The following is a 14,489-nucleotide window of genomic DNA, read 5'->3' on the forward strand; positions in this document are numbered from 1 at the left end:
AATTTTGATGTAAGACGGAGCAGAGCAGAGAGATGTACATACATGTTTTTAGTCGCTACACGAGGCAGCTGGCACGGGATCAGCATCATTTCAATTTCAGATTGGAAACCAATCTGAGAGCAATGCGAATCGCCTTGGCCGGCTGCTCACCATGGCCGCAATACCCGCACTGATGCGAATCAGGATTTACACCAGTAGTACGAATGCAAGTGTACATTTATGTTTTGTTTTAATTAATACACATTTCCGAAGCTGCCTTTGGATGGGGTGGTAGCACCAGGGCGGATTGCTCGTCAGTTGTTTGCTTTAATTATAAATAATATTTAATATAGAAATTTCATTCGAATGACCGACCAGGATGAATGCCAGCGTTGCAACCGTTATTGTTGCTGTTTATTACGATTATTATTTTTGTGCGGCTTAAGTGCATAAATAAACAGATTTTAATTTAATTATTATGGAATGTTTTTGCCTTGGCCCTGCCAGTGGTTCAGGCCCATTATTAACGACATTCGACATCCGTCGATGATGAAGCGCCCAGCAGCGCAGGTGGGCAGGCCGACCGGGGGGCAGGTGGGGCCCAACAATTCTCATGTCATGTAAAATGCAAATTATTTTAGTCCCCACAAAAACACACGGCCGTGTCGCATTCCGACCTTATTAGCTGCAGTTGACCAAATCGAATTAGACCCCTGGGTAAAAGCGTTTGGCAAACAAATTTTCGATACGATTACGCTGCCAGGGCCAAAATGTCCAGTTGATCCCGGCTAATGCCACCCCGGGGATAGCAGAAAGACAGCAGCGCGTACTGTGTGCACGGCTAAAAACTATAAATCAGAAGGCCCTGTGAATAGGTTCCACTACCACGCGAACCATAGCTATACGGCAGTCCTACGTATGTTCACTTTGACCACAAACTGATATTGATATATATTCCAAGGCTCGAATTTCCATGGATATGATAAAACCTCATTTTAATAATACTATTACAAAAAATGCTGTACCCTTTTTTCCTGGCAACAATCCGAGTTTCTGCAAATTTTTTGCGGTATTTATTTTCAAACTTTTACTTTAAAAACTCAGGGAAACTCGAAATAAATTAGACTATTGTTGTTGGCCAGAAGGTAGCTGCATTCATTTTCACTTTTCATAATTGCAAAGCTGTTCCACAGTGAAGCAAAAATAACATTTTTAAATTCTTCAAAAAATAAACCCCAACCATTAACGAGCGGGAGCGCGGTAAGCCGCAGCTAGGGCCGCGACTTTACATGTATACCCGATACTCAGTCAGTATGGCTCCCCTCCGCCAGAGGGCGCACACTGCACGTTAAGAGGGTGTGCGAAAGAGAGGGAATGAGTAAGCGCGTGGAAGGCGTAGCATAGCCACTGCAAATTGATTTGCTCATTCTGGCTATAATAGTAATCAAATCTGATCCAGATTTGTTAATCTGGTTTATTCACTGTGATATTACATTAGCTTAGAACAGGAACTTGGTGTCAAACAAGACAGACAGACAGACATAGCTATGTCGACTCGGCTATTGATGCTGACCAAGAATATACATACTTATGTCGTCGGAAACGGTTCCTTTTGGGTGTTTCCCACATCTACCTCAAATCTAAGTAATAATAAGATCATATTGATCTAGAACTTCTGTAGAAGCATCATGATATATCAACATTGTCCTGCTTCAATCGATTGATTGCAGTTTTCCTTGAGTTTTTATATCTACAGTGCACCAGATTCGGGATCTCCGAGGGAGGGAGGAACTATTATCGATCCCTATCTAAATTTGAATTAAAAATAATGTGTGCTTATACTAATCAAATTCTAAGGATTTTTTTACTTTCATCTTCTTCTCGATTTGGTCTGCATATTCTTATCGACTTCTCTGCCATAATTTTTCAAGTAAGAAGAAAAGTTATCGTCATATTTTCAAGCTTCGTTTCTGATTATCATGATGGTTGAAAAATGGCGAAAAATGCTCACTTAAATCTTAATTAATTTTCCATTGAAGTTGTATTATCTCTTAATTGAATTGGCTCCAATAAGAACTGTTGGATTGGTTAAAATGTACACACTCGTAAACTCTTAGCCAGCGACCGCGTGGCAGGGGAGTAAGCCATGGGAAATTGCTTTCAACATTCTGATCCTTAATCTGATTCTGCAATCCGGTTGATAGTATTCTTTCTGTAAAGTCATTTATGAGTATGAACTGTGATTATGTATTGTTGAGCTGTTGCGATTGCGCATAGCTTGGGTGTTACATGGGTTATATTACTGATAAGTAATACATCGGACGACGACTCAAAACTATTAAATATTATATAGAGATATTGGTATTCCAGCAATATTCATTCCAAAATAGATATCATTCTTTGGTGTTTGGTTAAAATCCCTTGCAAGATCTTCTACATCGTTCCAATTTCAGTTAATTATCCCCAATATAAAAGCATTTCCCCATTGACATACCATTAAGATCTTCTTTTGCAAATCCAAAAACACATCCACAGTGACAAATAGATCAGGAAATGTTCTTCAAAGCCACTTGGCGGACTCTACCTACCTGAAATCGAGTGAATAATACACACACCTCTGCACCCTGGAACGGCTTTCGGCTGGTCGGCTTTCGGTTTGGGTTTTGGTGTTTGGTTTGTGTTTGCTGGGAGCGCTTTTTCGGAACGGGGCGGGGGCTTTCAAAGCGGACGCGTATTATTTACCGGCCAGTGCCATTCAATTTGTTTGCCATTCATCAATGGCGACCGCAACCGACACCTGAAGTTCACACACTAAAACACTCGTACACACACAAGGAGCAGACGCAGCATAGGGCCAGGCGTTGATTTGCTGGATACTCGGGCTTGTTGAAAGCAGGAAACAAAAATTAAAAAAAAAAACAACCAAGATTCAAATCGAATGCAGAAAGACGCGCCAAGAAATATTCAAGCGGCAGAATCTGCACTGCACTCCACTCCACTCCCCACGCGAATCGCAACGAAACCGTATCGTATCGTATTGTATTGGCGGAATCACACGACGCGACTCTTCATTGGGTCAACCGGAGGAGACGATAGGCGATAGGCGATACGCACTGCTTAGCTACTGCTTGGTAACGGTAACGGTAACGATGAATGGCGCCCGTGGACGTTGCGAGGCGCTGCAGAGACCGACACGGACTGCATTCGCTGATGTTTGGTTTGGCAAATTTAAGACGCACACACTCATATACACACGAACACGAACCGCAGCCAGACGCAGTCCCGACACGACCCACTAGAACGCACGAAGTCCGGTTCGGCTGTGGCTCGGCCCCGTCTGCGTGCTCGGTTTATCCGCTTCGGCTAAGGCTTCGGATCCCTGCGCATGTCCACGTGGGTGGCATTGAGGTAGGGATGCTGGCTCGGAGGTGGGAAGGCGGTTTCAGCCACAAAATTGGCGCGCAATTTCAATTAGTTGATGTCCCCCCAGTCTCAGTCTCAGTTTCATCTTCTTAGCCGGCTTTATGTGGACTATGAGACGTGGAGCCCAGACGTCTGTTGCTCCACGAAAGTCAGAGCTCCCTCTTTTTCTCTCTCTCCCTATCCTCTTGCTCCGTCTGTGTGGTTCTTGGCCTGTTTATTCTGTTTAATTTGGCGTTTAAAGTGGACACGTAGCCACTCAATGATGAAATCAGATCACAAGTGGCTGACTTTCATTGGCTTCACATGGGAGGGAAGCCAAAAGGGATGGAAATCGCCAGATAGTGATACGTTCTTCCAGTTCAAGAAAGATCCTTTGATTAGAAGCAGTTTATGGGGCTATAGTTTCCTCATTTCAGGCCAATTCCAGCCAACTCTTTTTTGGTTAATGAAACCTTGCCGCAGCAACTGTAATGGGATAACAATGGGGAGTATGGGGACAGACGGGATGGGACTGCATTAACTAAAGGAATGATCGGAGGAGCTGGAGAGCACCGCTGAAGCGACTGAAGGAGGAGATGCAATCCCTGACAAAGCCTTTGGTAAAACAAAGGAGCCCACAATGGCTGACAAAAGGAGGCTTGGAGCTCGGTGAACTAGCAGAAAAAGACCAACTTTGACAAAAGAAATGACAGCACCCACACCCGCACCCGCACCCGCACCCTGCTCTGAGCATCCTTGCACTCTTTTTCTTTCCCTCCCCTTCCCCACGCACATGGCGTGAAATGTGGCATTCAAATAAAGGAACACTCTAATAAGGCATCCTTTTGTTATTGATAAAAAAAAGGAAGAAACGAGCAGCAACCCCACCTAACAGAATGCGGTGCAGATTGCATTGATGGAGGATAGAGGAGTAGATGTAGCTGGTGGAAAGGATATCGCCCCCTGCTGAAGTAGTCGCATCTGCCAAGTGTGAACTACTACAAACTGTGAAAAAAAAGGGAATACCAGCGTAAAAAAAACCAGCGAAAAGTAATTTCCGGTTGCGCGTGACGAAATCAGCGGATGGGAAAGAGCATCAGGAGAGGGACAGTAGTAGCAGTGGGGAGCCAGTAGAAGGCCAGCAGAAGGCCAGCAGAGTGCGGAGAAGGTGAAAAGGGACTTGGCGAATATTTGGCAGCTGTTCGAGTCTGAAGCCGAACCAAAGAGAGACAAGCCGCAATTTAAACTAGACGTTATGTCGCATCAAAGAATAGATCCCAATTTAGCGATCGAGTGTCTAAAATTCATAAAAAGTAATAATAAGTAAATAACTATTCTGCAACCAATTAATTTAAATTTGCTATCGAAAACAGTACAGTCCCATCAAAATCAACATGGAACGTTATGGAAAGTATCAGACAATGCCAGGCAAGTACATCTGTAGAGAAAAAAGCCATCGAACAAAACTGAAGTCCAAGATCAAACACAATACAGAATAAGCAGCTTCTATCCAAAACTCCATACTAGAATTGTCTGACACAGTCCCATGAAAACATGAAAGTTGTATTAAGTTCCAGAGATTCCAATCATCAAATTAGTCTGCTTTTTGCAAAGTCGTTCTATTCGCTTCCAAATTATTCAGAAGTATACTCGTAGTATGCAGCATATCGAAGCACTGCTCTGCCTAAATGGGCTTAAGGGTTGCCAAAAAGCGAGCTATCGGACCCAGCAAATGCAACTATGTATTGCTTTAATTGCAGCTTGAGCTGGATTCATATGCGGCGTAAAGCTCTGGCTCGGATTCGTTTTCGGTTTGGGTTGCAACCCCAAACAGCATTGCCGATGCAAACACTCGCCCCCGATCCCCCTATACCCCGATGCCCTGATGCCCCCCTCCCGACCATTCTCGTATTCCCCAAATAACAATGGGGGAGACTGGTGGCAAATGCCAAATGCCAGCTGCAAAGCCAATACCTGAAACGAAGCAGACGGACACGTGTCGAGGCAGGGAAGTTGGGAGATTGAGAGCTGAGAGTGAAATAGTTTCGTGTGAAGTTAAAGCCAGCATGGGAGTAGCGGGAAACGAAGTAACTGCAGGATGTGCGTGGGTGGGTGGGTGAGTGCGGGTTCTTTGAATGCCCATAATGCGCTGCTAATGCTAATAATCACTTAGGAGTATGTGTGTCTGTGCCCCAGTCTCTGTGTCAACGTCTCCGTCTCTTTCTAAGCAAAAGTCTACATACGTTTCGTAACTGTCCGGGCGATTCCAACAAACGATTTCACCTGCATTTCACCCCAGTAAACCAGAAATCCCACTGAAGATTATTATCAGTTATTACCAGATGGTTGGCACGTTGTCAGTAGCGGCACAGGGTCGCGGCTCCAATCATACCCGGTACTCATTAAGGGTAAGGTTTTGATGGCTGTTGATGTTGATCAAGAAAATATATATTTTTTTGTTGTGTTGTGTACATAAAACTAATATATCCCTATAGATTTTGAGTACCGGGTATAAATATAGTTTACAAAATGGATATAATTTCATGCTACGATAAGATTGTAAAAATAGCTTTGTTGGTTCTAATATAATTGGGATTTATCGTATGATCCTTGAACCTTGGCCATATGATGCTATTTTAAAGGCTTTCCGACATATCTTAACCATGTATTCCGTTTACTTGCACAAAACGGAACTCATTTCGGGAACACCACTCCCAGTGGCTCATAATCCTATTAATAGATGTGGAAGCTATTACTGGCTGTGACTTTTAGTGGGACTCTGGGTCTGCCTTAAATACGCTTCAAAATTACAATTTATTAACGCACGCGTATCCGTAAACATATATAGATGCAAACACACAAAGATACCCGGAGTCAAACGCAGACGCTAATCGGCAGCACTTTCACTGTCTGTGCACTAGACTTCACGACATCCCGATCCCTAGGTCCCCAGACTTCCATAGCTTTCCAGGACCTCTCCAGACCTTCGAACACCCTTCCAGCTTTTCTCCAGGAACCCATATTTCCACCTCCCATGTAGAAGTCATAGCCTCTGTAGCCTTTCTGCCCAAGGATTTCTCTCCTTCTGATTCATCTGAACATTTATTTTACCGTGTTTCTTTCGCTGCCAGCTTTTTCCGACACTTTATTGCGATTTAAATTCTCATTATCTGCCGAAAGCAAGAAGAACTAAGGGACCGAGCGGCACGGAGATGATGAGAGTATGTTAATGATAACTTATCTGGGGCATACGTGTATCTATGTGTTGGTTTCTGGTACAGTTGTGTGAGTGTATGTGTGTAGGAGAGACAGCAACTGTGCGAAAATTTGCGGAAAATTATTTAATTATAAGAGCATCAAAAATAACAACGTAAAGAATGGCACCAAACATGGAGGAGTATATAAGTATGGTGAAACGAAAGATATACAAGAAGAGCGAGAAGGAAGAACAGAGAAAGAGAGAGACCGAGTAAGATAAAGAAAGAGCGAGGGGATAAAGCTACGCAAATGCCTAGAAAAGTGTTCTTTACGTTTCTTCCTGGCATCCTTTTGTTTCACCCCAATCCCCTAACCAACTAACCTCCTCGTACCACCACCATGCTTAACGTCATTATGAATTTTTGTACATAATACTCGTAGATGTTGCTGCTGGCATTATCGCATTACATAGTAGTTTCAAGCGCTCTGCCAGGGCGCTAATTACTGACGTTAAATATTTGCCCATCACCATCATCATCACCATCATCACCACCAGGATCATCATCATTTCATCATAACAAAACACACACCACCCCTTCGACGTTTTTCGACAATTATGAAACCTTTTTCTACCACTGCAAGTTGAGGTTCTGCTGTGGTTGTGGTCTTCTAGTGTGCCTGTTCCAAGTGGCATATGAACTCGCAAACCGCCGCACTTCCCTATTTTTAGGCATTGCATACAACCTTTACAGAATAATTCAACCACTAATTAGGGCTACTACCGCACCAATTTTCTTTATCTTTACTTTAATTTTTGAATTCTTCTACACAGGAACCATTTTTTAGACTTTTGGTATTAGTTCCTATTCCTTGATTACACGGTTCGAAATCCCTTTCCGGGAATCTCTTACTGCAGGTCGCTTTTTTTGGGCATTTTGTGAAACTGTATCTCTGCGTTGCTGTGGTTCTGGCTGCTAATCACCGGGCCATCACCACACGTCGCTCTCCTGGGGATCCCCAGGCCTGCGCCCGTGCCCTGGCATTAACAGTTCGTTACGCGAGGTAGATTTGTGAAGGGATTATGCCACTGCTTCACTGACACTGTCACAGGCGCCGACCTCTTTGGCGCTTTGGGTGGCTCTCCGCAAAATTCTCTTTTCTTTTTCTTTTTTTTATAAAAACCGCAGCCAAATCGCTCAAGTAGCAGTTAACCGACACGGTCGAGTGCATTCAATTGGATGCATTTTGTTGACAGCTCGCTGTGGCCGCAGGCCGCGACCCGCGGTCCGCCTTGCCGCTACCGCATCATAAAATGTTAGTTAGGGTATTCTGGTTTAATCAGGATTCAGGTTTCTGCATTCAAAAAAGAAAATATATATTTTTCCCCCTCAAGTGCTTTTGCAGACGGACACGAGTGCGCATTTTCCTGGTGGTCCTTCTTAAGATTATCGTCAGTCCTTAGGGATATAATATCAGACTAGACTTTGTATCTGTTCAAACCCGCCTTAGTTGGAGATCTTCTACAGACACGTTACAAGGAATTATCATTGATAATCCTTTCCAAAATGCATGGAAGTGCATGGAAGGGTTGCCTTGGCGGAACACTCGACTGTTTACCTATGTGGTCGTTCCATTTCGAATCAAGGCACTTACGGAGAGTGTTCACTGTGTTTGCTCACAAATAAGTGGAATTTCGGTTTGTTAAATGAAATTGCCCTCAGCTTTGTTTGTTCCACTTACATAAAATGTGCAATTGATGGATTTACTTGTAATAACACATAATTGAAAGCCATATTTTGTATGAATGTATGTAGTTGTATGTATATACGTACATATATGCAGAGCACACCCACGCACACACACATAGATGCAAGACTCGCAAGTGACGCAGTGGAGCATGCAATTTGCAAAGCCAAATCATCATCAGATGAAATCATTTTACACTTTTCGGGTTTACTTGAGCGTAAATCAACTTTATGAATGTTTCAAGAGTGTGGAAAGACAAACACACTCGGGTAAAGCTCACGTGGAAAAGTTACAAAATTGCAGTAATTCTCCGTCTTTTTTTTCGATTGGGTTTCAGAGAAGAGGCTCCTTGAAAAACCGCACTGTTCGACAATTTTTGGATTTTCCCACTCTATGCAACAAGGCAGAGCGAAAATGAAAAGGAACTAGAGCCAAAAACATATATTGGTAACCGGGCAGGCACCGGCTCTGGCTTAGCCGCAAATATAAATTATTTAATGATAATTTCGTTAGAATTCTTTTTCATAGTATTTCCTGGATAATTTTTAGAATTTTTCTTTCAGAAAGGCCTTTCAATGGTGTAGACGTTGTGGCTTAACTTTGAAAGAAATTATTATATATTGATAAAAAAAAAATAGGTATTATGCATTATGGATCCATTTCTGCACTTTTCTGACCAGTTTTCTTATCAAAACAGATCTTCCAACATTGCACGCAGGCAGAGGATTAAAGTATTGAACAAAAATTAATTGAAAATTAAAAAAGCCATTTTAAAAATTGAAAGAAATTAAGTGAAGCAAAGAAGATCGGTTTTGGTTGGTGATCGGTCTGAGCGACAATTGGCCGATTTATTGATCGCAATTGAATTGCGATGGAAATTTAAAATATAAATAATCTAAAATGTTTTTCTTCTGCTCTTGCATCAAGATGCACCATAAGCGAGCGACTAATCGTATGTTTAAATACGCACTGGATGATTCATCCGGAATTTTCCCACCCGCTCGGCGTTTTCCGTTCGGCGAATTCGGAAAATCAGTGCCGGAACTTTCGCAATGCTAAAAGCAATATTCACACGCTCATATTGTGCTTTGCAATCGCAAAGTTCCATCTTTCACTCGCTGCCATTCTGCATACGAATCCGTGTATATATATATGTATGTATGCATGTATGTATATATGAATGTACGAGTATGTAGGAGTATGTACGAGCATATGTATGTTTTTCCAGCTTTCTCCTTCTTATGCGGGAAGGAAGTTATTACTTACATCAAAGATTTGCATATATCGTCTTAGGGGTTCCCTGCGGAAGGGTGCTTGCCGGGCTCTTGCTGGGGGACCTGGGGCTAAGGCAATGGCAAATTTGTCGCTGCCAGGCTGCTTTCGAGGTGAGAGGCCGGGCGAGGGATATCGTATGAGTAGAATCGTACGCACCGAGAACATTGGGCCAAGTGAAGGAAGAAGTTAAGTAAAAGAATTTTCTGTGGAAACTTGGCTTCAATGAAATGAAATAAAATTGCATTATAACGGCACAAGCGGGGGCCCGGGTCCAGGATCCTGGCTCAAAGGGGCTAACCCGGGTGTGGGGGCTGTCCGACGGCGGGCATGGGGCTCCACGAGGGCAACGACGTGTGCAAAAAACTTTCGCCTTGCTTCTATTTTTACGAGTATTCTTTACACTATGGTCTAAAAGTCAATTTCAATTGGAAAAAAGTTCTTTTAATGTATGATAACGAAATATGCGAATATCCTTTAGTATCCTGGATCCTGAAAAACTTTTTTTCGTTCCTACAGATACAGTCGTCAAATGAACTCAAGCTAATCGGAACGTTGGGACGGGAATCGCGGTACTTCTGCTGAACTATCCGACACTCCGCTGCTTATACAATATAAATACATAAATATCAATACTTTTTCCACTTAGTGAATAATATTCTAGATTTGTCCATACCATTCGATACATCTCTCTCTCTCTGGCTCTGGCTTTATAAACTCGGTACATATATTAGGTCAGGAAATGAATTTATCAAATGGTTACCTTGCTAAAGTATTTCGTAGATTTTGTAATGTGTTCTATATTCCATAATGCAATTACCTCTACCAGCTTTTATACCCATGTAAATGCCATTTTCGGACCATAGTGCAATGGGCAAAGGAAAGTCAAGTCAATGAACGGCATCGCACTCACACTCGCTCTTGGTCGCACATCAATTTGTTTAACCCGCACATGTGTCAAAGTTTTTCCCCCTCCCTTTTTAACCCAATTTCCGCAATTAAGTTTATATCATTCACCTGAGCCGACTAAATCAGGACCGAAGCAAAGCAAAGCGAGGCGATGGCAAAAGCAGAATGGCGCCTGCTATACCGGCCAAGGACGACAAGGATGACGATGACGAGGATGGGTATGTGACTGGGACTGGGGATGGGGCTGGCGCTGGTGAGTGAGTGACAAGTGAACTTTAAGAGGGCCTGGATGCGGTGCCGAAGGACGGCGATGGTGATGGAGGAGGCTATGTACCATGCCACCGCTACGACAGAGAGAATGACTATGACGTAACGAGAACTTTGATTTAAGCCTGAGTTTGACTTTTCCTTCATTACACCTACATATATCTAGTGGAGGGACTTGGATGACGTTATAGTCGAGGGGGCTATTCAATGCAAATGAAAATACGGTGAACGTGGTGGCACCATAGGGGTCGACTGAATGGAACTATGGATTCATCTCCATGAGAAGTCAGAGCTAAGTCTCTATCTCTATGCATGTATATAAAAAGCAATTTGTTACCGTTAATTAGCCAGTAAGCATGTTGTATATATACCCCCCAAATTGCAAAATAAAACGTCTAAAGAAGTATATTTAAAAACAAGTATAATAGTATAGAGTAGATTGATACATTGAAAATACAGAAAAATAATTAAGAAGAAAAGAAAGACGGAAGAACAAGCCTCTTGTCGTGATCTTTTGGATTGAGATCTTTCAGACTTAAAAAGCTATATGATATTTATAATGGTGAACCTGATGATGGCATCTGATGGCTTTGTGTGGCTTTATTTCGTCTGGGATATGGATTGATATGGCGCCATAGCACACATCTAGAAATGTCTTGGGGTAAGCAATGGGCAGACTTGGGAATTTGCCAAGTTAACGAAGCATCCTGGACCACGACAACATATTCAGAGACAGAGAGACAACGATACGACTTGAGACAGGACAGCCTCATACTCCTACTTCAGCTAAAACTTATCCGAGGAGGAAGGAGAGAAGAGAGCAAAAGAGCTGCATTAAATCTATGCTTGTTTGTTTGCATTTCATATGTATTCGCAAAGAAGAACTTGGCAGGACGAGTGCCACATACACACCTTTCTTCCAGTCCTTTCGCGTGTGTGTGTGTGTGTGTGTTGTGTGTGTGTGTGTTGTGTGTGAGTGTGTGTGCGGCGCGGCTTTGCCTTAGTGGAAAAAATAATTCTAACAGCAACTCAAACAGACAAACAAAATGGCAGGCGGACAAACAAACCAACTGAAAACATGAAAGCGGCGCAAGTACAGCAACAGCAAATATAACAAAAAATTAGAAAAAGAAAATCCGGCTTCGGGATCCGAAGCTTGGCATACCCTTGCATACCCTTTAGATTTATATAGCTTTACCCATAGTTATAGAACTTAGCATACCCTTGCAGATACCATTGCAGCGATCTTCGGCTAGCTTTATTTTTCTATAGTCATAGTCGTCGATATAAATATAGATAGTTCATTGAATGAACAAATGAAACCGTAGGTATTTGAAGTTGGTTGCATAACTTATAATACAAGAATAAAGCACTTGCAGATTAATCGATTTTCTGGTTACTGACAATATTGGTAACTGATTGAACGTATGATTGTCATACACCTGTCATACATCTGTAAAGAGTTTGTGCTTGGATAAAGTCTTCGAGATGTAGAACAGTTGATTATAATTAGAAAGATTCATCAATATTCTTTCATGCCATATACCCTTGATCTCGTCTTAGTACCGTTTCACAGGGTATAAAACGACCAAAAGAAATTCACATAAACAACTAGAGCGATTGGGGGAGAGAATAGAATAAGGCAGCAGTCGGTATACGTAAAGAGAGCAGACTGTGTGGCAGAGCCAGACAGACGGAAGGAGGGAGACGCGCAACATTTGATGTTTGTGCTGAGCAAACTTTGCACGAAAACTTGCTCCAAAAGACACCTGAGCAGGCGACTCCTGGTCCCATTCTCATTCTCATTCCCAGCCTCGAGCCCCGAGCCCCGAGCCCCCTTGAAGATCGATCACGTGTTTGAACAGCAGTGACAGGAGGCAGGAAAGACGTTTGCTGGCTGGCATACAGATGCGATGAATGGGTGGTATGGGTCCATGTGTTTGCATTCAATTCATTCAAATATATTTTCAGCAATTTTTCCCTGTCATTTCATATGCCATGATGTGTAGATGTCGCTGCACTCCCACTCCCACTAACTGGATTTGTATATTTTCTCCATTCAATCATTTCATGGACAACATGTAGCCTAGACAACGATTTCATGTACCTCCCTATGTGGGTGCGTGTCTTGTGACTGACCCAGAAAGAGATGTGGAAGATGTGTCCAAAGACTCCCACCTCTGTCTATTCCTCCTCCTTCTCCGGCTCCAACAATGGACTTGGCTCTTGATTTGATAAGCAACAGAAGCAGAGCAGCCAGATAGAATTTCACCATGTGCCCTGTCTGAAGTGCCTCTCCTCGGATGGATTTACTGGAGCTGAAGGGTGTAAATTAAACGAGGCGGCTACCTGAAGACATACATAGTTGTGGCACACCAGGGCCCTCGAGCTCAGGGGCCCAGAACTTGTATTTACAAAAAATTAGATGGTACAGTTTGGTCAGTACAATATCTGCAATAAATCTCGGTTTTTTCGATATAATACAACTTTTATCCGAAATATTTCTCAAGCGGTTCAGTAAATATGAACGTAGTGAAAGTATTAAAGACAAAATGCTTTGTGGATGCCCCAGATTTTCGTCCTTTGCGGGGGCGGAAGTGGGCGGGGCGAAGTTTTTAAATATTTTGGTAGCAGTGACATATCACAGAAGTCTGCATCCAAAACATCGTTGCTCTAACTCTTATAGTCTTTGAGCACTAGGCGCTAATAGGGACGGACAGACGGACGGACAGACGGGGCTCAATCGACTCGGCTATTGATGCTGATCAAGAATATATATACTTCATGGGGTCGGAAACGATTCCTTCTGGACGTTACACACATCCACTTTTACCACAAATCTAATATACCCCAATACTCATTTTGAGTATCGGGTATAAAAACCGGTATGAAAAAGCGTGCAGAAACAGTATAATGACACTTCCTTTTTTTCCCTCTCTCTATTTTACCTTTAGGTAAAGGGGCGTAACACCCAGAAGGAGCGTTTCCAACCCCAGAAAGTATAGATAGCAGAGTCGATATAGACATACGAGTATCTCTCTGTCCGACCGTCATTTTTGACGCCTGATTCTGATCCTGATCCTGTGATATCACAATGTACAAATTTAATTCAAAATTTCGCCCCGCCCTCTTCTGTCACCGCAAAGAACGAAAATCTGTGGCATCCAAAATTCTGAAGATACGAGAAAACCAAAACCAAGAATCGTAACGAATAACCATATCTAAATTACAACAAAATTAAAGAAAAATGGAAACAGATCAAATCTATTGTTTAAAAATCTTCCAAACGGTACGACCGATTATTGGCTGAAAACTTAATCTTGTTTCCTTGGAACGAGTAACTCCTCACCTAGATCTCCTGGGACGGAATTACCATACCGCAATCGATCACTCGGTGAATTTTACTTGCTGTTTTCCACCGTCACTCGTATTCAAGACTCCAATACTATAATTAAACCTCCGAATTATTATATAAAAACTACGCTTTTTTTAGTCAACAGATTATTGCGCAGTTGTCAAACACTGAACTAGGGGTGGCGTAGAGTAGAAGGGAAAACAGGACCGTGTTCATGTTGATTTTAATTTCTATTTTCCATCAGCCCGTAGAGAATGAGGGGAAGCTGGGAGAGGCGACAGCATAACACGTGGCAGCCACTTAAAAGTTGAAAATTACAATTTACATTTTTAGCCCCCGTAGACTCGTTTGCCCGCACAGA

The 14,489-nt window shown here is 42.6% G+C and overlaps 1 protein-coding gene and 1 long non-coding RNA gene across 3 annotated transcripts in view; one reads left to right on the forward strand and one right to left on the reverse strand.

The window, feature by feature from the left end:
* The window catches only part of Ten-a (tenascin accessory), a 215,539-nt gene extending 212,345 nt beyond the window's left edge, over window positions 1–3,194 (reverse strand). For both annotated transcript variants that reach the window (XM_033383679.1, XM_033383678.1), the window contains exon 1: window positions 2,568–3,194. The gene's annotated coding sequence lies outside the window, so the exon portion shown is untranslated. The remainder of the gene's footprint in view (window positions 1–2,567) is intronic.
* The window catches only part of LOC117184796 (uncharacterized), a 101,408-nt gene that overhangs the window by 59,995 nt on the left and 26,924 nt on the right, over window positions 1–14,489 (forward strand). The gene's annotated exons all lie outside the window — the stretch shown is intronic.

Source organism: Drosophila pseudoobscura, chromosome X (genome assembly GCF_009870125.1).
Source record: "Drosophila pseudoobscura strain MV-25-SWS-2005 chromosome X, UCI_Dpse_MV25, whole genome shotgun sequence".
Classification (NCBI taxonomy): domain Eukaryota; kingdom Metazoa; phylum Arthropoda; class Insecta; order Diptera; family Drosophilidae; genus Drosophila; species Drosophila pseudoobscura.